General features: G+C 32.8%; 1 protein-coding gene and 1 long non-coding RNA gene across 3 annotated transcripts in view; one reads left to right on the top strand and one right to left on the bottom strand.

The window, feature by feature from the left end:
* The window catches only part of LOC148227575 (protein amalgam-like), an 85,225-nt gene that overhangs the window by 32,220 nt on the left and 30,366 nt on the right, over positions 1–22,639 (top strand). The window lies entirely within an intron of this gene.
* LOC148227576 (uncharacterized) lies at positions 1,665–7,375 on the bottom strand. The gene is made up of 2 exons (XR_015811952.1): positions 6,130–7,375; positions 1,665–6,040 (listed from the first exon to the last, which is right to left on the bottom strand). It is a non-coding gene; the product is annotated as an uncharacterized LOC148227576 (long non-coding RNA).

Genomic DNA, 22,639 nt, shown 5'->3' with positions numbered 1-22,639 from the left:
TAAGCTCTTAAATGAATATTAAAGTGAATATATGGAGAAATGACGTATTTTTAAATATACATACAATATGCGTATATTGATCATCTATGATCAGAATTTTTACTGTTTGAAATTTTCACTGTGCGCAAAATAATCATAGCACATAACACTCAAATATCAACTTAATATTTGTGGCAGAAATGAAAATATTCCATGAATATAAGCTACCTGTTGTGTATATATAAAATACACTTTTCAATAATTGTGGAAGGATTGGAACGCTCTCTTTAAATCTATGTATTATCACTCATAATTATTAATGTAAGCGTAAGCCATTAAACTTATAGTAAAATACACATCTATAATGTATTAGTATTATTATTAATTTAACCTTAACAACAATTTGAAGGCCCCTGGGCCCAATGACTTGGGGTTAGGTTATGTTTAGTTATGCTATTCTTCGCGTCGACGCGATACTTGATTGACAACTTTTACAGTGATTTCAAAGCTTGCCAAACAAAAAACATAAAAAGTCAGGTACATTGCATAGTTCTATTGTTAACATTTAGTTACACTTATCAGTTTTCGATCAAAGTGTGTTATTTATCCCAAAATATAGAGGGTAAACGAAAAAATCGATTCGTATGCCTTATACTATAGCTTACAATTATTAGCAATTTTAAAATTTGAATTGCAATAACCAAACCATGTGCTTGCATACATAAAGGCCTATTAGAGGCAATTTCTGAATTCCGTTCAGACGGGGGTACGCTGCGCAACGGCGTTCCGGTTCATCAAGCGCTAATAGCATTTCTTCGAATTTAGCAATAACAGTCGCCTTTTTATTGTTCAATTTACCATGTGTGGGATTTTCTGAGCCCCGTTCGATCCTCCTGCTGTCAAACGCCAATAAAAGCTCGTTTATTTATCGACCGGCGACGATCTTGAAAAATTACCGAGCCTTAGTTACTTTGGTTCACATTCGAAATCAACCCACTTATTAAAAACCCACTTTGTTTTCTAAAGGCGTGGGTTTATTCAATTAACAGATCCCTGACCGTGTCTCAAATATAGTTAATTCTATTTTTATTATTATGATTATTTTAGTATACTATATATATATTTGTCCTGTATGTATGTATATATGTCGCGATAGTCAATCGGTCGTTATTGGGTCTAACAATATAATGATTGCGTTGTACGTCTAGACTCAATCGATTTGTTTAGCGATTGAATTGTCTCGAATGACCGGAAACTTAATAAGCGGATGAATTATGGCGCGTAAAATATATTTATAATGTGTGTGGATGTGAAGTAGTTTAAGGTCATTGAAATTAGTTCATAATAGTACTTGTATATTGATAGATCTTCTTCATTTTCCCGGCTACACTATCACTCTTCGCAATGCTGTCCTTAATAAGTTGAGAACATAGATATTTATTTAACTTATTTTAATAAATATATTTGTATAAAAGTGTAGTTCTGAGTTAAGAATATACCAAGGCATATCTTAGATCATTACTGTTTTAAAAGTGGGGAAAGTTGGGCTTTAGTTTATTTGAAAAAAAGGATTTAAGTTCGCCTTCAAGCAAAAAAAGCTTCTAAAAAAGCATGCATGTTTTCATCTGGCACGGACCCGTCTTTTTTATGCAGCGTTATAAAAAATGAAGTGGTCGTAAAATATTTAAAAAGATTCGTACAAATTTTTAACAAAAAAAGATTCTATGTAAATTTTTGACTTGGCATTAATGGAGAACAGTAATATATGTATATATGTATATAATATACATTTCATTCATTGATATTCTTATCTCGATCTTCTTGCAATGCTAATGAGTCATCTTTGGCTCTTTATCTTTCATATTTTTCAATTTAAAAATAAGTACATTGCAAAATTTTTATATCATCAAACATAATTATATTATTCTGTCATTGTTGACGTGAATTAAATTGTATAGCAATTGCCCAATTTTGTTAGCTATCAGCTACTTTTTAATTTAACTTAATTGTTAATGGTCTGGGGGTCATCTCTGGGTCATCCTAAAATAATCGACAATTGGTCCATTGATAATTTTACCGCAATCGCCCCTTTGCGTTATGTATACGTGCAAATATAAGCAACGCACTTTTTCGTTACGGTGTTGCCATATACAATAGATAAAAAACAAACGTCGAACTAAATTTACAACCAGAGGCGAGACGGCGGTCAGACAATGGAATTCGCAAGCATGATTCATTCGAGACGGCTCAATCGACCTCTTGACGTTTCATCTCTCGAGCTTTCATTTTTAATTGCCACAACAGCTTAATTTGAGGACACTGTTCAAAGAACAATTTACTCCTCCTGTTTTTAGATTTGAAATAGTTTTATGCCTGAGTAGCTTTTACATACTATTTTTGTATAGATATCACTTACATTTATCCCTCGATTTACGCGGTTAAGAATTAAGAAAAAAATTAAACATACACGTGTAGCGCAGCAATCTGGCCTACATCTGGAACCTCCCCCACTGCTCATGCAGCGTGTCTTAAGTTACTTTTTGAAATGCACACATGTCGCTGAAGATTTTGATCGTTTATTTTATGATTTAAAAAAACGTTAATAAGTAGTGTTCTGCTGGAACCAACAAGCTAACTGCATATTATTTTTATTAACATAGCAACAACGAATCAATTTTTATCACATGTTACAAATTAATTAAATTGTATGTAATTAATATTTTACACGTGTTGCTCATTAATAAGTAATTATTAATAATACACGTTTATCGTATTAAATATTTAGTATAAATATGGAACAAATAAAATACACAACGACACACAGTCGTATTATTCCTGGCTTCCACCACCACAGAGCCCCCTTCCCTTGAGGGTGGGTGCTAAAACGGTGACCTCCCGACGTGATCTGGACGAGAAAGTCTAATTCGCTCCTCACTTCTTCCATATTTCCACTGCCACAGCGCCCTCCTGGAGGGCGGGTGCTAAAGTTCTATGCCTCTATTAATATTTCCTGTAGCATATCTACCGCGTAAATCAATTAATGAGTACAGTTTTGAAACGATAAAATAATATATAAATTATAATCGCAATCAAGGCTCAATATCGACTTATTACTACTATTTCTACTACCGTTAACCTAAGCATTAGATATTACCATTTTGATAGCAATAAATATATTTAAAATACTACATAATGAACGCTAAGTAACTAACAATAAATTCATTTATAAACATGCGGTTCAACGACTGACCCGAAAATGTAAACTACGTATCCCACGTGAACCCCACTGAACCGAATTTATTTGCGATAATTCTACGTCATGTTTTCAATTCTGTAAGGCATCAATGATTATTTGTATATATATCTAGGAAGAGGAACTAAATCCAGATCGATTGAATATGTGTCATATTTTTTTTCTTTTACGGTTACTCATCGTTGCAATAATAATAAATAGCGGACACGCGTACTCGTACCTGCTACGTGACGAGATGACATAATTCCGCATGATGCGTATCTAGACCTGTTCTACAGTTTACCTTATCAATGATGAATATTGAAAAAAATATAATTAATTCAATGGGTATGTTTTTGCCGCTTTGTTGATTGCGATCTGTCGGAAATGCAATTGGATTTCGTCATCGGCAGAATCTGATACTTTGGTGTCGAAACTCTTTGGTTTTTAACGACCACTTCAGCTGCGTTTTTCGTCCTCTTTTTCGACGGCGGTGCAACAGTCTCGCCGAAGTCGTAAAAGTCGTTTCTTCAAGCTTTTGTGTTTTGTTAGTGAAGCTCGGCTGAGTTGCGTCACGATGACTTCACCGACAAAGTTTTGCCACATAATGGTGAATAACGAACAGATTCTCATTAATAATCGCGCAATTATATATGACTAGGTTCAAGTATATCGGTTTTATTGGTTATTTCGTTATATATCAGAACACAGTAGGATGAACGAATGTGTGTAATATGGTGGTAGCCTTGACTGGCAATTTGTCGGACGTGTTGCTTAATGAGTTTGCTAAAGTGCTTTAGCGGCGTTATGGTTGTATTTTTTCTGATGAATATTACGTTTATATCTTGTTGAGCAATTCAATTTGTCATTTATTATGTACATACTGATTAAAAAAGTGATACGAGCACTTGAGACAATTATAACAATATTTAAATACAAATTTGCAGCATGAGCTCGAACGTAAAGTATGTCATTTTGACCTATTTTCATGAGTTATTTGTATTGGCATCAAAATCAAAATACTTGCACTGAAAAAAAACACAGTGTATTTCTGTTCTTCACTTACTAAGAAAAAAAACTATTTGGTCCACGCTGAAAAACATTTTTTTGCGTCAATGAATGAAGTCATTTCTCTTTCTAACACCGACAAAAATAATTGAAATAAAATAACGAACAAACAACATCACTCTATCTACTCTACATACGCATGTAAGTGCGGTCGTTCGACCGAACACATCATAGATAAACCGTGTAAATTTATGAGCCTGATAGATAAAAGCACCTCATAGTTCACACGACCTGTTGCTAAAACAACGCGCACAGATAAAAATCAGTTCCGTCTGAAATGATGCTACCGAACGTGAAAATAGAAAACAGGCTTATAATTAGCCGATCGATGACGAATCGAATCTTTTGCTTGCGGCGATCTAGTAAACAAACAGAAGCTGACCAAGTCAAAACTAATGTGTTTGTGAAGGAAACTTAGATTTGAACAATCATTACGAAATTGTTTCTTGAAAAAATCGATTGCACAAAATCTGGCAATCGACCAAGATAAATGGTTTTGTAGGAAGACGGTGTTTTGTTGTTTTTTACATGCAATTTTTCATCACTTATGCGTTCTTCTCACAATTTATGATCAAATCCGCGTGAAATTGCCTCCAAAACCGGTATATGCCGAGGTAGAATATTGTATTCATTATATGAACAGCAAGAAGAGCTATAATTCGATGTTTATGAATTGTTCGTCGCTCAACAAAATATACCCAAAGATTATACAAATTGAATTTCAAGTTAATATTTCGATAGAATAACGGTTTTAAAAGTAGCCTCATTTTTACTGTCTTTTGTTGTGTCAAAGATGCAACTATTAATCTCACTTCGGGCTATTAGCGTTAAACTTTCGGTGATGTACACTCATTGTACATTTTTTTATCTCAGCCAGCTCTCATTTAATAGTTGCATAAGGCTCAAGAGTTTCGACTCATTAACAACTACGATCCTTACTTAGCCGCGCTTAACTTCAGTACACTGCGCGAGCTGAGGCTAGGCCCGACCTCCTACCTAGTCTGTCGCGATATGTCAGGGTAAACCAGTGTAAAAATTCAATGTACATAAGAAAATATATAAAAATAAGTAGTTTTAGAATATGAAAAATACTAATAATTACTAAAAATATGAATATTCGGAGCACTATTTATTGGTCTCATCTTCGAGGTCAAAAAAAAAGTCAAACCTTGATCTGGCCAAGGACCTTAATGAGTCATGCGGCTTTTCTGTAACCCTATTGGTGGTTGAAAGAGTCGTACTGTAGAATATTACAAACATTCGAGGGTATGTGGCCTTCGAAAGAATGATCGTCAGAGACGATTTTTTGCCCAAGCACATCAAGCTTGAAAAAGGATCCTTTGGACAGATGAGTCCAAATTCGATTTTTTGGAACTAATCATTAAGATCCTTGGCCAGATCATGGTTTGACTACTTTCTTGACCTCAAAGATGAGACCACTAAATTGTGCTTCGGTTATTCGTCGATCTTTTTAGGTCTTTCACTCTTCGGACGGTCCTCGATTAGGGCGTTTTTTTATTAATTTTTTGATCGCGTAATGGATTTCACCAGCTGATTTTTTATTCAATTACTGGATTTTTCGCACGGAATGTCCTTATTGATGGTGAATAATCTTTTTTTGTCGATCCATTACACTAATTTCACTCATTTAAATAAAATATATCAAGAGAATTCATAGGTCAACAGCACTATAATGCTTGCACTACACTCTCTGGAAGTTGTCCGAACTTAAGTTCAACTGAAGTCGGCCAAGGTCGCCGACTGCCACAAATTTCATATGCCGTCCAGACGGCGGGCGTGAATGACGTACGCACGGCGGCTGCTGTCATGTACAGCTGGCATATTTGCACGCGACTGAAAAATGTGCCAAATAATCGCAATTTTTAAATTGTCATATTATTAAAATTACGCTACTGATAATTATAAAAGTTTGTGTCGGCACTCACCAATACAATATCAGTTAAAACTTTTCGGTCGTAAATATTCAATTTACGCAAAATCTTTGTCGGCTTTTGTAAAATGCCGTAAGGCATAAAAATGCTACTTCATAATACGAACACCACATCTGTGACTATCCTAGAATTTGTCGCCATCGATTCTAAATAAGAATTCGTTATGGTGTGACATTTATATAAACCGATCTAGGAAAATACACAAGGATATTTGAAACAAAATCAAGTACCACTAATTATTTTTTAATTATTTAATTTTATATGAAAAAAAATATAATAACGATATTTGTTAGAAGAATATACTATCAAAAATATAATTAATCCCTTTTGGTGTCCTAAAATATTCAAAGATGTCAGTAAGAGTCTTTTGAAGTCCCCGATAAGCATGTGGTATTATAACTTGACCACAGGATGCCTACGCGCATTTTGAAATTGAACCAAGCTACTCGTTCTATCACAGTTTGCGTAAAACCATATCATTATCTCTCTCATTCTCGTGATTTAACACGCGAGAGAAGTATCTCACCGCTCGCGCTCGAAAGAGCAGCTCCGACTTCGGTTTCTTTGACTTCGGTCCGTTTGCCGACAATGTTCGGAAGCGCTCGAAGCTGGCCAAGTCGACTGAATTACCCCCACTTTACCTCCCGTTCTCGGTAAACTCGGACAACTTCCGAGAGATTTTAGATCGAAGTAACCCACTATATTCTCCGTTCTTGGCCAACCTTGGCCAACTTCCAGAGAGTGTATTGCAGACATAAAGACTCTGCTGTGGCAGGGTTTAAACGACGGTATTTCAAATTCTATTTTTTTTAATTTGCACGGAGAGAATCAAAAACTATTTCAAAACAACAAGATGCAAATAATCAAATACAATAGGAGTGTTGAATACAATATAATTTTTTAGGTAAAAATAAAAACCGTATTTTGTGACAATTATACTATTGCCGACTCTCTTGATTCTTTTTCAACCCATGAACGTTGTAGAAACGTCAAATAAAATTTTATGACTCCTCCAATGAATGAACAACCCCGACAATAAAAAGGGATAGGCGTGCCAGTAACTTTAAAAAATACGACTCGGCGCGTATTTTGTATGTGACCGTTCGAAGACTTATTCACAATATGTACTGTATGTATTTAAAAATAGCACAAAAATCTTAATTTGAACATTAAGTAGTTATTTTTTTTAATTAGAGCACCTTCGTGAATAAATAAATAAATTATAATATTAAAGTATTTTTTATATGTTTTGATTAAATTTGTTTAGTGTATATTAGCTAAATAAATTAATAAAATAAAAATAATTCCACGAACTTAACATTCAGGGCTTTTACATTAAGCATGTTAAGCTACTTTTTGTTTGTTTGATAAGTAAAAAATCTCAAATTTCTATACTCGATATACTGCTGACATATGTACTTTCTCATGATACATCTTCTGCAGCGTTTCTTTTGTTGAATATTACTCTGTAAGCTGCAATAGCGGCAAGATCTTTATACTCGTTTATTAAATTCAAGCGAGTCCCGATGTATATCGATCGCTTTTAATGATATGGAGGTTGTTGTCTATGAATTATAAATACGTAGGCTACTGTTTTATTTTGATTAATTTAATTTTCTATTTGTTAAATATATATTTAAATTATCTATAATTATTGTATTAAGATGTACTTGTACATGCTTTAAGCCCGTAATTATTAGTTATAACGACTGTGTTATCAGTGTACATTGATAAATCACTTAACATAAATATGTATGTCCTGTGCTAACCGAGCGTCGATATCACTCACATTTCCATTCTTAGAACTCATTATTTTATCACAATTTATGAATGAAAATTTGACTTAATTGTTTCTTACACGTGACCGCATTAATATTGTATTTGATGATCATTTTTCTATTATAGTCTAGTTATTTTAAACCAAAATTCAGCGAATTGCGGTCAGGTCTAAAATTATTTTTAATATTTAATGTGTGACTAGCGATGAAGTCATATCACCAAAAGCGTGCAGCCCCGCTGCTGTTTTGTCCAAATACTCAAAGTTTGTTCAACCTCCACTTCCTGGTTGTATGGGAAGTCGTAATATGCTAATGCCGTCCGCACTGTGCACACACACACGCCCCATAAATCCCCGAAACAATTGGGTTTCAGGTAAGATAATAGCGACAATAAAAATATATCACTGTAGAATGCAACGAAACGTTTATTCGAAACTATATACTATGCAAATAATGTGTTTTGGGGCAATGAGCAATGAGCATTCATTCGTCTAGTTGCGATAGCAGTGTGTAGCTAATTAATTTTAGACTGAGCTAATTTGGTGGGAATTATTTGTTTGCCTAAATTAAAAATACAATATAATTCAACTGCTTATGATACTGTGACTATCGCAAAATATTATGTATTATGAATAACAAAAAAAAACAATTTATGCATTATTCTATGTATCAATATTAATATATGCGTCATTATCATTAATCATTAATCATTTAACCTTTCGAATGACGTCTAAAGTAAACAAAACACCACTAACAAGCTACAAAAAATTATCACGTACAGCTTAATTAAATATTAATAAAAAATCCCAAACAGTGATTCATATTTTTTTAATGATTGTTAATTTTAAATTGACTCATGAATAAACAAGTCCACCTGAACCTTTACAGCTAGACATAAAAATCTTTACTCGATTATGTATTTCAATATGTTTCGGAATTTAATTTATTTATTATTTGTTCCCATTGTGACGGTGAAGGGACGATTTTATTGCTTTTGACATGAATTTTTGACTTCTAAATTCGGTAGAGATATGTTTTATTCGATTCTCACTTATTTTAAGTCGTAATATTGTTATGAAAAGTATTAATATGAATACTAGATAATCAAGCGACCGTACGATTTTATTGCTTTTGATGCGAATACTAAGCAGGGACATTAAAAGGAGGGGACCTTTGCCTCTCCCCTTGAATTTTGTCAGAAAAATCTATAAATCGTAATGAAATCGAAATATTAAAAAATCATAACTAACTGGCAAACTATTGCCCGCCCCCTCCCCCTCTGGAAAAAGCTGAAATGACTTTGGCCGATTTACATTTGTTTCCTCCAAGCCTTCCCATTACGGCGCAAAAAAATATGTGCGCTCCGGTGATGTACACTTTGTGTACATGTTAAAATGTAGTGAAAAAATAATGATTTTAAATAGGAAAAACACGAATAATATTACGAAATAATTATTAAATTAATAGTCAAAGTGTTTAAAACAAGTAAATGCATTGGAAATCGGTTTTATTGATTTTTACGTGAATTGTTAACATGGACGTCATTTGGGATAGCGGCAGATAGGGGCGTTTGACCCTCCCTTCTTAAATCTAGTCTGAAAAATGCATGTCATTTAATGAAATATTTTGATTTTCAAAACATTAAAAAAACGACCACTGACTGGTAAACTGTAGCCCCCCCCTGAAAAAAGCTGAAATGATATCCTTGCGGAAGATTAAAAAAATAAACTCGGATTTCGATGATTTTAAAATATTGTATTGAATTGTTTCTTCATCTCTAAGATGATTTAGATCGATTGAAGATTAGTATTGTCTTAACAGTTTTAATTCTTTTAATAAATAAAGTAATTCAAAGAATCTCAATAGAATCTCAAGTCACACTAAAAATTTCTTATCATTTTTAATATTGATTTATAAAAAACTAGTCCCAGTAACATGAAATAATACTTACGATCAGAATTGAATATATTTTATTTTAATATTTTTTTGAGTCAAAGAAAAATCAATCCAATTTATTTGATTGAGTTACATTAGACAAATATAAAAAATATAAAACAATTGTACATGCAGCCACAGTGGGACGCGATATCCGAGGGGCACAGTATCTGGGGTGCAGGCTCTCTGGCGACATTGATTCTCTGGAGGACGTTGCAGTATCTATAGTCGCCGATGAGGGACTCTTTACAGAAAATTATGTCATATTTTAGTGACAGTGACAGCACGATAATGGCTCGAAATTGTTATCGCTGGTATCTAGTGGAAAGAAAAGGAGGTTCTTGAAATCAAAACATCATATATTTAGACAGCTTATCGACAAGTCATCCCTATCTGCTTCCTGGAAGTGATTTAACCTGACACATGGTTGCTGCATAAAGTATATGTAATTTCACATTCCTAAAAATTACTAAGAAATATCACGCATTGTGCTATTGTACTTTCTGAACAGTTATTTTTCTGAAATACGTGCATGCGTTGCGTTACAACAAAATTAAACACATTTTTAATTTATCTTTAGAGAGAGAATAATCTGATTGTTGAATTAAATATCTTACAAGGAGTTAAAGAACTTTTTAATAGCATATCAATCTGAAATTGATTGCTTCATTTCATTTCTTAGAAATATATAAATAAATCAAGTGATTTGAAACAACGCTGTTTTTGATTAAGTTGTGTTAACCATTTTCGTACCACAGTATATTTCGTACTACACAACCACAATGCCGGCTATTTTTAAAATAAAAAAATATATGTCAAGTATCAACGACTTGTCAATGACTCTTATAACCCAAAAGTAACCCCCGAGTGCCATTTTCGGTACATGTGGACACTATTTTCAACTTTTAAAAGTCCTAGGGTTGTCACAACAGGACTGATTCTGATCTTTCGGGTAATAATCACCGACTTATACCACTATTATATAGTAAAAGCCAATATGAAAAATATATTATGGACGTCATATCTTATCCGAACGATATTATTTATAAATCTGAAATTAGCGATGATATCGCAAGATTCTTAGACGCAAAAACATGTTGAATACTGTGCATTTACCATCATTAAATAACTCTGAAGTCACCGACGATCTTCCAATAATTACACACATATAACAGCGCCGCTTTGATCACACAGACACATGTGTAAATAAAAAGGTTTGTGCTAAAAAGCATACGCGTGTATCCCGATTTATTTTATGTACATAAAATGTACACATTTGCACAGACGCTGGCGGCTCAGTTAAAAGTAGTCCGTTAAATATGTATTTTACCACCCAGAATTTGTTCACATACGATGTGAGAGACAAGTGTGGAGAGAGTGACTCATTGTATATATGAGTAATATGATTATATCGTCCGTGAATGGCACGATTGGAATTAGAGGGTGATTTTTTTGGCAAACAAGGGTTTCTGCGAATTTGTGTACAAAAAACATATTTATCATCCCTTCGCTTATTACTAAAATATTATTTTAATTAATTTACTTATAGGAGTTATTTATATTTATGAATAGCCTATGCGATAAACTTTGATGAGCATGGTGAATTTATCGCCTCTCACCATCTTAGTCTAATCGAACCTGTTCGTGTGTTATAATTTTGTAAAGGCGCTGTAATAATTATTGATATTATCAAAGCAACACCATAAAACCACATTATCTTTTATACGACGCCTATAAATCTTCGAATCTAAACAATGGTTTTTCCTTATTGTCGTGAAAGCTTCCGGATTATTGTATGGCTAATAAATATGAAATTTCGAAAATCGAAAGCTCCCGAGTCAAAACCGACTTGACCGGTCATTGTACGATATTTTATCTAGGCGAACTAGTGTCAGTTATTTAACGTGGGCGTGTGTGTAGCACAGCTGTTGAATTAATAATATTATTACAAAAAAATCATTTTTTTTAATACGAATCACGTGGGTCTATTGTGGTGCTTCAAACGCAGTACACAGTAATTACATATTGTCCGTTTATGGAATAATAATCGAGTCTTTTTGATGGTGTCCGGCGCCGACGGTCAATATATGGAGTGTTTCATGTAAATGTAGGTGATGCTGATGAAATTACAGATGGTTGTTAAAGTGTTTTTAATATGCGTTTTATCGAGTCGATTATGAAATAGGGCAACTGATCGTAGAATAAATTTATTTTGTTACACTTTAGTGGAATGTAAATGTGATCAAATTATTTTTAAAAGCGACAATCATAAGTCATTTCATGTATTTGTTAAAATAAAATAGTGCACAACTATACTATCAGTAAGTTAAGATTATTAAGTTGAAAGTCGTGGGTAAATAATCCCACGTGAACCCACGCCGTTTTATAATTTCTGTCGTATCTGGGATATCTTAATTAATCAGCTAGTAAAATCTAATCACCTCATATTAGATTATCATGGATTAAAATCTAGGTAATTAATTTTATGCCAAGCTATGTCGCTATGTCATTAAGTTCGATATAACAATTTAGAAGCAAATTACACAAGGGAAAAATACACACGAAATAAATTTTACACTGCACTAATCTCACATTTCTAGTAACATATTATTTAACCCTTAAAGTGTGCATATAAAAAATAGAAAAAAAACGCAAGGGTGTTTGAAACAAAAACTATTGAAAAAAATAAATACATAAAATACATACCAAGTTCTTATTTTTATAACCGCTAAATAGAAGTTGAGTTTAGATATAAAACATAGACTTACACAATTTTAAAACTAATTTAACCTACTAATTTTATTTTATATAATTTATAAAATATTTTTTTTATTTAAAATCAATTTTTATCACTAATAAATTATATTTATAAATAAAATGCATATTTTTGTTATTTTATATGCACACAGAAAACATGTTACTTTAGAAAGAGAAATTACTCGAGTGTGAATTTTTTTATATGTAATTCTTTTCATCTGTAATTTCATCTTGTTTCCTGTTTTTGCACGATTTTATTGCTTTTGACGTGGATTTTTGACTTCTGAGAAGGGATAATTCTTTTTTGCGCTCTCCTGTTGGGCAAAATTCGGTTTAGAAGTGCTTTTTTCGATTCTCACTCAAATATAAACGCTTGATAACCGAGCGTTTTTATTGCTTTTGACTTGGACTGGAAATTCATTATATGGCAACACTGAGCAGCAAAGAAAACACGACTAATTATCAGATAAATATTATGGTTAGATATTTTTAATAATTTTTAATGCCTAATTAAAATATTTCGCATAAAATATGTCGCAATGGTGGCTAGTTTTTATATTTATTTGTAAAATATATGTTACAACTTATAATCCATTAAGTAATTCATTGTTATTATATTGAGGACAATTTCTTTCCTTTCAATTTTAAACATTTAGTTTAATATATATTTTATACTTACCCCTCTGCTTTATACATAAACGGCACACAATATAATACCTACATTCAGTCGTAGAAATTCATGGTCTATGGTTACATCTGCTGGTCTTATGAAAATGGTTCACCGCAAAATAACAATTCAACACCGAGAATATTCCAATTAAAATCTGTTTTCGGACTATATCAAAGCGTCGAATTAAAATTCAGCCATTATTTTAATTAGCGCTGTAGACCAGGACCATGACCGAATATCACAAATAGAAACAATCATCATAAACTGGCATATAATTGGTGAATATATATTTTTTATGCTCCAAGCCGACCTTGAGCGAATTGCCAGGAATATTAGTTTATCGTCCACTTCTCCTCTTCACTAAGCAGATGTGAAATACCATTAGTCCATTCCTATGCATCACTATTTGATACACCTGCCAGGAAGGATCGTGCCCCCCGAACCGTCGTATGTGGTCCTTTAATGACCTAGGTAAACAGCCGCGATTAAATAGACCCAATGTGTGTAAGGTACGATAGTTTTTAAAAGCAAGAGTCGCTTTTATGTTGAACAATTTTGCCGACGGCGTATTCAGAGTTTCGCCTTTCCGTCTCGACAAGCTCGTAAATTTCGATTGGTTTTTAATGTGCCATTAGATTTATGGTGATTCATTGAAGGTTCTACGACTTTTAAACGTGCCGATTCGAATTGTATAATATGTACAAGTACCATGGTTCATAAATGCATTGAAAAAATCGTTTATTTTAATTTCTAAAAAAATATAATATTTAATATTCATGTATTTTTATTATCTTCTTTAGCTAAGATGTTATGTAATCACTTTGATTACACTACGTGAAACACGTGTTAAAATCCATTGAAACAGGATATTCTAATTTGAGTCGTTAGTAGGAATGTTGTTAAATAATTATTCGATACTAATAGATTCGAATTAAGTGAGAATAAATTGTCGCTAAGCAAATTTTGAGAAGCTCTATAAAACGTGAGTCGTGAGTCGTGAAATCTGATCGACGATACCGCTTTAAAATTTATTTATAATTATAAATTAAATCCCACAAATTTGATACACCGCTGACATATCATGAGAAAGAAATCAATTTACTAAAAATAATTAAAAACCTGACTTTTTAATTTGCTTTAGTGTGATTATATTTGGAAATTGATTTATATATATCTAGTGGTGATTAGAATGAGATGTATTTGTATTTATAGGAAAATGTTTGTTTTAATTGTTGCACAATATTTACTTATAAATATGAGCTGCACAATATTTAGCACTCAGCTGCTCAATATTTACTTATAATTTCTGGAATTTCGGCAATTACAATGTAATTTTTCTATATTATTTTTTAGTCCGCTACTAGATCTTATGGCTATGGTTGTTATCTCTTTAGGACCATAAAGAGCTAAAGACTATACCTAATGTCTTACGGATTGGTAGAAACGCGGTTATATATAATGAGGAATACTTTGAAGTGGACAACAGCAATAATTTATTTATTAAAAATAATTTTGTCAATTTTTTATTACAACCCATTCTTGTGGCTTCAGATTGCGATCTGACTCCTTATTATATGTAATATGTGACGTCATAAGAAATAGTTTCAAGAAACGTGGGCTGAGTTCATGATTTCGAAAAGGCAGTTAGAAAATATAAACATCGAATTTTTTAGCAAACCAGTTTCCTATTGATAATAAAACTGTTAGCGAAGGGTTTTTCACATGATCGCAATACCTCGTTATACTCGTGAGTATACGTGAGGAGTTTAAAAAGCTTTAATAAGATAATGGCTAATTTCTGATCGTGACCACCACACCAAGCCACACCGACCCCACCAAGGCCCTTGCGGTTAACTGCCCAGATCTCTCAACACAAAGGATAACAATTAGGTTCGCTGCGAGGGCGAGAAGTTTATATTGGTTTATTACGACCGATGCTATCTATAACATAACATAATGTACATATATAGCACAAACACACGTACACAAATCGCCCGGTTCTCCCGGTTCGAATTAATAACCAACCAACCACCACCGGGGCAGGTTTCTGGTTTCACGGAGATTTCCAATTGAGACGACGGGTAGCCGAATCCGACAGGTAAATGGAGAGAAGTATACGTGTGGCCCGGCGTGTAGCGATAGTCAACCATTTTTCGTTGAGAGTTTATAAATTAAAACGAGCAGCTGGCTTACCTACTAGCTTTGATCGACGCCATATGTGTGTCGTTAATCGGTTTATTTTATTGCGTCCCCCTCCTAATTGGTTGTGTGGTTTTAAATTTAATACTATGTGAGTGTTCTGCGGATTTCTGGAGAATTGTGAGAAACGGTCGGCGGTGTCTGCGTGTTTTATTTGAGGTTTTTTAACTTTATTTTTAAACGGACTCCCTTGAGGAGAATCTAACGAAATAAAATAACCCAAAAGACCGAAACTAATCGGAAACTCGTATGGATCACGACACGTGAAAAAAAGCTTCATTATCAATACCACACAGATTTTTTCGGGCGCGTGAGTAGAAGAATGTTAGTCGTTAATGCGTTTTTTGCTGTTGTTCTTGGGTTTGAGTTATAAAGTGATTATTTTTGACTTAAAGTGTCGAAAGCGTCATATAAACGCGATAAAATAGCGAAAGCCATAAATAAAGCATAAACATATATTTTATGTACATTTTAAAACAAAGTAAACAAGATTTGCTAATAATTGGATTAGAAATCGAAGCCATAAATACGAATTTGTAACATTGTGTAAAACATTAATAATATAAGAATTGATCTTACTCATGTACTTATCTAATTAGTGACATCTTAGAATTTTAACATTATATCTATTTTATACAAAACATATGTGTATTTTTTACTATGAATTTAAATTCCTATACATTATTAACGTGCATGGTTGTAAAAAAATCTTAATACATTTTTTAATACCATAGAAAAACGTACATAAAACATACTAAACGTTAAGATATGACTAATAAAACTTGACATTTCCAGCGATTCGTTAGACTACTACCTCTAAAATAATAGCTGTAGGAATTCAATCGTTCAAAACTATTATACAAATTAGTTTCTTAGGCCTTTTAGTAAAACTGAAAATTAATCAAACAAATATTAACTATTGTCAGTTACTTTTTTTATCTGGTTCCAAGAAACGTCGTTATCTCCTTTGGAAACCAGTCGCCACACACTTCTTCGCCATTTATTTTCAAGTACAAATCATAAGTATAAGTATGTATACATATGTATGTATTTTCTTCGTTTGTAAAAATTTCTATATTGTCGTATACTATTTTTCATAAACTATTAAACTTTCAATTTTTCAGCGACTCGTTATGTTACTGACTTTATAAAATAATATATATACAACAAATGAATCGTTTTATGAGTTGTTTAAAAATCATAAAAAACTTTTGATAAAATCGAAAATTAATCAAGCATAGACCGACTATTTGTTAATTAGTTTTTAATATGGGGACAATAATTGCTAATATCCCTTTGGCAAACGGTAACCACACACTTTTCGTAATTGTTGCTTAAAGTTTTTCTAAATTGTTTCTATTGGTCCGTTTTCTGACGTCACGATAAGAGTGTTTCTACTACGTCGGAGTCACCACTTTCAGGATCGTTTTTTGCAAGTCGTATTAATTAATTTTAGTAAAACGTCTTTATCATAGCAACACATTTAAGGCCTTTTTTGGTTGATTGATTTGATTTATTTTTTACATTTTTTGATAATATATAGTAATATATATTATCAAAAATGCAGCAATGTACATACATACATATATTTTTTCTTCGTTCGTAAGAATTTAAGAAGTTATTATTAAAGTTGGTAACCTTGTTGTCTAGGAGTAACAAAAAAGTAATATTAGATTGATGAGGTTCTTTTCAAAAGTATATGTTTTGCTGCATTAAATTTAAAATTCTACTGAGTTCATGTGAGTGATGTATTTACATCACTCACAGTATTCTTCAAATCCTTAATTCGTAAACCCCTTTTAAAATTTCACTACAGTGCCAAATTTCTCAAATATTATAGCTTACTCATCTGGAAGTAAAATTGTATTTTTTAAGAAGCGATTTGGTTGAATATATGTCTAGCCATTATTAAAAACGAGTTTTGCATCTGAAGCATAGTAAAAAATGTATGGTTTTGCATTCAAGCTAAACCTTGGATTTTAAAGACATTATTAATCATGTTGCTATTTGAAAAACACCATTGAAGTTTAAAAGTAATAATTTATTTTTTAATTTATATAATACGAATTATGTCAAACCGCCCCAAATTGTGCCACCTTCCAGGGGCAAATTGTCTGCGTAATGGATGACAAGCGAAGGATTAAATGTTTATTTTGCCAGGTGTCACGACATCAGACCCTATGAGTTCTTTCACGGTTGTGAACTCGAAATAATTTGGAGCTGGCCCATATATCGCCAACCTTTTCCAATCTCATCGGAAATTCCGAGCGTGTTTCTTCCGTTACGTTTACGATGCGCTTTATTGCATTTTTTAGTCTTCCCTATAATTTTCTCTCTTCCCGAAGAGCCCCTAGGTTCTTATCGTGAGAGATGAGGAAAACATCCACATTATAATTCATAGACGGTGAACTTGTGTATGTGTGTGTGTGTGTTGGGGCGTCGAATACTGATACTTTATTTGTGCCAGAGTTGGCTCACAATAATGTCCAGTCTTTACGGCGCCATCTTCCTCCCCCAGTAACCGACATAGTTCGCCGTTCCCCAATTCCGTTTGCGTACTTTTATATATATATGTGTTTGTTATATACGTATATTTATTTTCGTAATCCATTCACCGTGAAGCATTTCCCCATTTTATATGTGTATTATGTTGTGCATTATCGTATATGCGCGCATAAAGCTTTACATACAAATGTGCTTGTGGTTCATGATCATGAATTTATATATTTATTTTATTTTAATAAAAAATATTTAATAAATACTGGAAGTATTGAGAATCGTCTAAGTGTGTTGGGAAAACACTACATTTTCCCATGAGGAGGCCGTCACCATGACAACGTTTCCCCAGATGCTCTACGGTTGAAAATTAAAATGTCAACATGCTTCCAATTTTATTAAAATATATACACATAACACGCGTGCCATAAAAGCAATTAATTCTATATTGTTTAGCTTTTAATTAAGTTCACATATTTTCTAGCAAGTGTGTAAAAGTTAATATTTTAAATACAATACTACGTTCTAGTCATCGAATTTTTTTCATGCAGTATGCGGTTAGTGTAAAAATAATACTTTTTGTAACTTTCCCCTCATTACTGCTTGTTATTCATACAAAGGATTATTTTTTGCTTCTCGTTTCATACGCCGTGGGTTGAATATAAATGAGATTTAAATTATTCGTGAATTTTGATAGAAAAATATTAAATTTAATTAGTATTGCATTTTAATTAAATTCATATGACCTTTGAAATGTGTTTTATAGGCGGATGCTCAGTATTTACTTATTAAAAAAGTGCTTTAAAAATATTGAAAATTATAAAAAAATAATACTAAATGTAAACAGTAAAAGTCTGTGACTTAAGATAATCAAATACAATCGCGAGATTTGACTTATTGCTTATCGGTAAAATCAGTATTTGCGACTAACCAGCGTGACAAATACACTTTTTGTCAGCGTGACAAAAAGTGTATTTGTCACGCTGACGTACGTAAATATCGAAGTTTGCGAGGTTAAACAATGAATTAAATATCATGCAAAAAACAATGGTTTGCATTTTATCAATGATTTAAAAACCACTTTTGGTTTAGTTATTAACATGAATGTATAATTTGTGCATGTCCCCCAGTACTGCACAATAACCACAAGCTTTCAAAGGTCATTAATTATCACCGCAGCATAAAAACTCAACTTGTAAATTTCAAAACGCACGCATAATATTTTGCCCTTATCTATTTTAGTATTGTACGAATCTATTGTATAATGATCAGACATGTTTATTTACGGTTAAAAATAAAATGCGATCAGTTCTTAACCCTTTGAGTAGTGAGTTAATTTTACGTATTTTTTCCATAATTATTGGTTGTTATTTATTTATTATTATTTATATTGCATTTATAGTAAATTATAGAAACAAATCAGTGTTTCTCAACGTTTAATTGCTTTGATTCGTTAATTAAAGAGCAACGAATTTGGGAGAAAATTGTAAACAACTAAAAGCTAAAGTATTTCCATAAAAAACTTATTTGAAGATACTGATAATGAAAAAAAGCAATTACAGAGTCGTGTTTCATTATTTAATCTTGATCTAATTTAGCTACCCAAAAAACCTGTTGCCTAAGAGCAAGTACAACCTCTACACTTTTTAGAGGAATTATCATACAATATGTGTATAGTTTTCTATTTTTCTCACATTCTTAGACTTCTTCTTTAATTTTCTTATTGTATACTATTTCGCGGCTCATTTTTAAAGTGTAAAGTACACATCTGTAGTGAAAATGTAAACCATAATGATTAATATATTATGTTGTTGAAATGTTTGGTGATCGTTCCCCAAAAGTTTCGAGTACATGTTGTTAATTTTGAGCAATAGGAGATTAAAACTGCATCCGCTGGCGCCGGTACAATTGCAAATATAACTATAGACTAAACATATTCAAGGCCAACAAGAACGGTCCAAAATAAACAAAAAAAAATAGATAATATTTGCAAATGATCAGTAGAAAGAATTCAATATTGAATATTATGAATATATAATTGATACTCGGTGCGATTTGAGTTTGATTTGTTTAAATATAGATACAGTAGAGATTGGCTAATTGTTGAGGTGACTTTCAATTATTTTTTCGCTACACAGCTCGCCACCAATCATTTCGTTATTTCCGTAAAAGCTCCCGTTGTTTATTTGTGTCGTATTTATTAGGCAATTGGGTTTTAACGGATCGGAACTGGACCGGGTCAACCCACGCCGTAATAAGACAGGTTGCAGCGGCATTTTACTACGCACGAAAGTGAAATTCGATATTTGAGCTGGTCATAGACAAGAAAAACGCACAGCCCTACCGATTGTCTATGGCGTATGGCGGGAAAAACGGGATCGTTCCGAAATAGAACTCGTGCAAGCTGCGTAGACTGCCGCTTTAATGCAACTAGTTACGTAATCGAGCTTGTCTAGAAAATATAACAAAATTACCTCATGATAGATAGCCGAGAAAAATAATATGAATAAATTAGATCACGCCTTAAAATTGGAGACGTCAAACGGAAAAGGAAGCAGCTTACAATTTGCTAATTGATGTGCGTGGTGAAGTGTGCTATTGCGGCTTCCACAGCTTCTGTTCGGTATGTCTTGAACCAGCAGTCTTTAGTTACATTTTTTAGGTCCATGCGGATCGATCAGTATTATAATTATATAATAATCACTATTTGTGATGATGTCCCAGAAACGATATAAATTAAAAATTACTATATGGAATTCTAAACCAGTGAATAAAGTAACTGCTAATATTATTTATTTTATTAAATCTTCCGTTGTAATCTGACAGGCGTAAGCCTAATGCCTTACAACGGGCAAATCTGTACCAACTGAGACTTATGGAATATCTAGTCTGGGAAACGGATCTATGTTATTAGTTATTAATTATTAATATCAATAGATGTCACTACAGATGGGCCGATTTTTTTAAATAATAGTGCATTTTTTACAAATAAAAATTCGAGTGCGGCTGCCGGTGCTCGAGCCCGCAACCTCGGAGTTACTAGTCTGAGACGTTACTGACTACGCTATTCCGTCCTTATCTTTGATATCTCGATTAATGATTCGCAGATTCACTATTAACATCTAATCTCTGTAAAGTAATTTTATCCCAATATCAAAGTGAGTTGAGAACTGAACTTCTCCAATCTTTCTATTGTCTTTGCTTTGCGAGCTTATGTTACAACCCTGTAAACATATAATTATTATCCAAGCTTTTAAAAGCAATTCACGCTCTCATAATTAAGCTGCCATCTTCCGTAATCTATCGAGCACTAGATTGAAAATAAAAGTTGGTTTTAATAATAGTACGCACGAGGCAGGAAGGAAGCGCGTAATAAATTACAAACGTCAAGTGCCGGTTAATTCATATGTATGTATTTAACCATAGGAATGTGCGGCACTCTTAAATAAACAGTCAAGTTAAGTTGTTCGTATCATTATTAATATTTAATCACATTACCATAGACACGTATTAAAAACTGAATCATCCGACTGGCCGCTGAGTATTTAATTATAGTATTTTTTATTTTAGGAATCCGGATTTAAATTTAGCTGTTATTTATTTGTATTTTTTTTAGTAAATGATTGCATCAAGCTATATTTAATTAAATCATTTGTGGCTGCCCTGTTATTGATGTATAAATTAACAGGGTGTGCATAAATATAATTCATGCGTACGCCCCGATATTATCTGATCCGATTTTGATTACGACGCGCCGCTTAAAAATATTTTGTTTGCACTAATGAAGTAATTTATTATAGGTCTTATCTTTTTTGACATGCTCGAAATCTTAGCGGGAGATATGGGGCGCCATAATTTAATATGTTGAGGGCTGTCGAAAGCCGGAGACGCCACTTTCGTCTTATTATTCCGTAAAAAAAATCTTAAGGGGTGAATCGACCTTTGTGTCATCCCCATAGATAAATAGGGTATTGTGCGATGTGCAAAAAATGGACGTGTTGAGCTGCTATCCTATTCAAACAAATTAATAGGTTTCAAATGTGAAGTTCCCATGGTAGCGCCATTTGAAACTTACGGGGAAAAAGCGGTATCATTATACATAAGCTCGCACATGTATGAAGAATTTAATCTGTCATAATAAGTATTGAGTGCGCCAAAATTACGCCACAAATTGTGTATGAAATTTATAAAAAAAATTGTATATATAAAAACATATACATTGAACTGGTTAAACTATTGTAAAACATATCAAATTATCTTTTCAGCAAGATCAGAACTGGTTCAATATCCAAATGTAAAAGAGTGCCAAGAATATAGAACAATAAACTTAATTAGCCATATGCTTGAAACACTCCTCTAAATAATTCACTTTCAATAGAATAAAATGCACAGGTGTAATGTTATATTTTTGCCATTCTCTTATATGGAGTAAAGGCATGGACATTTAATCAATAAATAATCTAAAAGATAGAGACTTTTGAGATGTGGATCTATAGACGTATGCTTAAGAGTTCCTGGATGAATATAATTATGAATATTGAAGTCCTCTGACGTTCTGCGTAACATCAAGATA

The sequence above is a fragment of the Plectrocnemia conspersa genome, unplaced genomic scaffold, assembly GCF_051122295.1.
Source record: "Plectrocnemia conspersa isolate PC_06_02 unplaced genomic scaffold, ASM5112229v1 ptg000013l, whole genome shotgun sequence".
NCBI classification, from domain to species: Eukaryota; Metazoa; Arthropoda; class Insecta; order Trichoptera; family Polycentropodidae; genus Plectrocnemia; species Plectrocnemia conspersa.
Note: the sequence above shows the minus strand (reverse complement) of the source record. Positions and strands in the feature narration are given on the sequence as shown.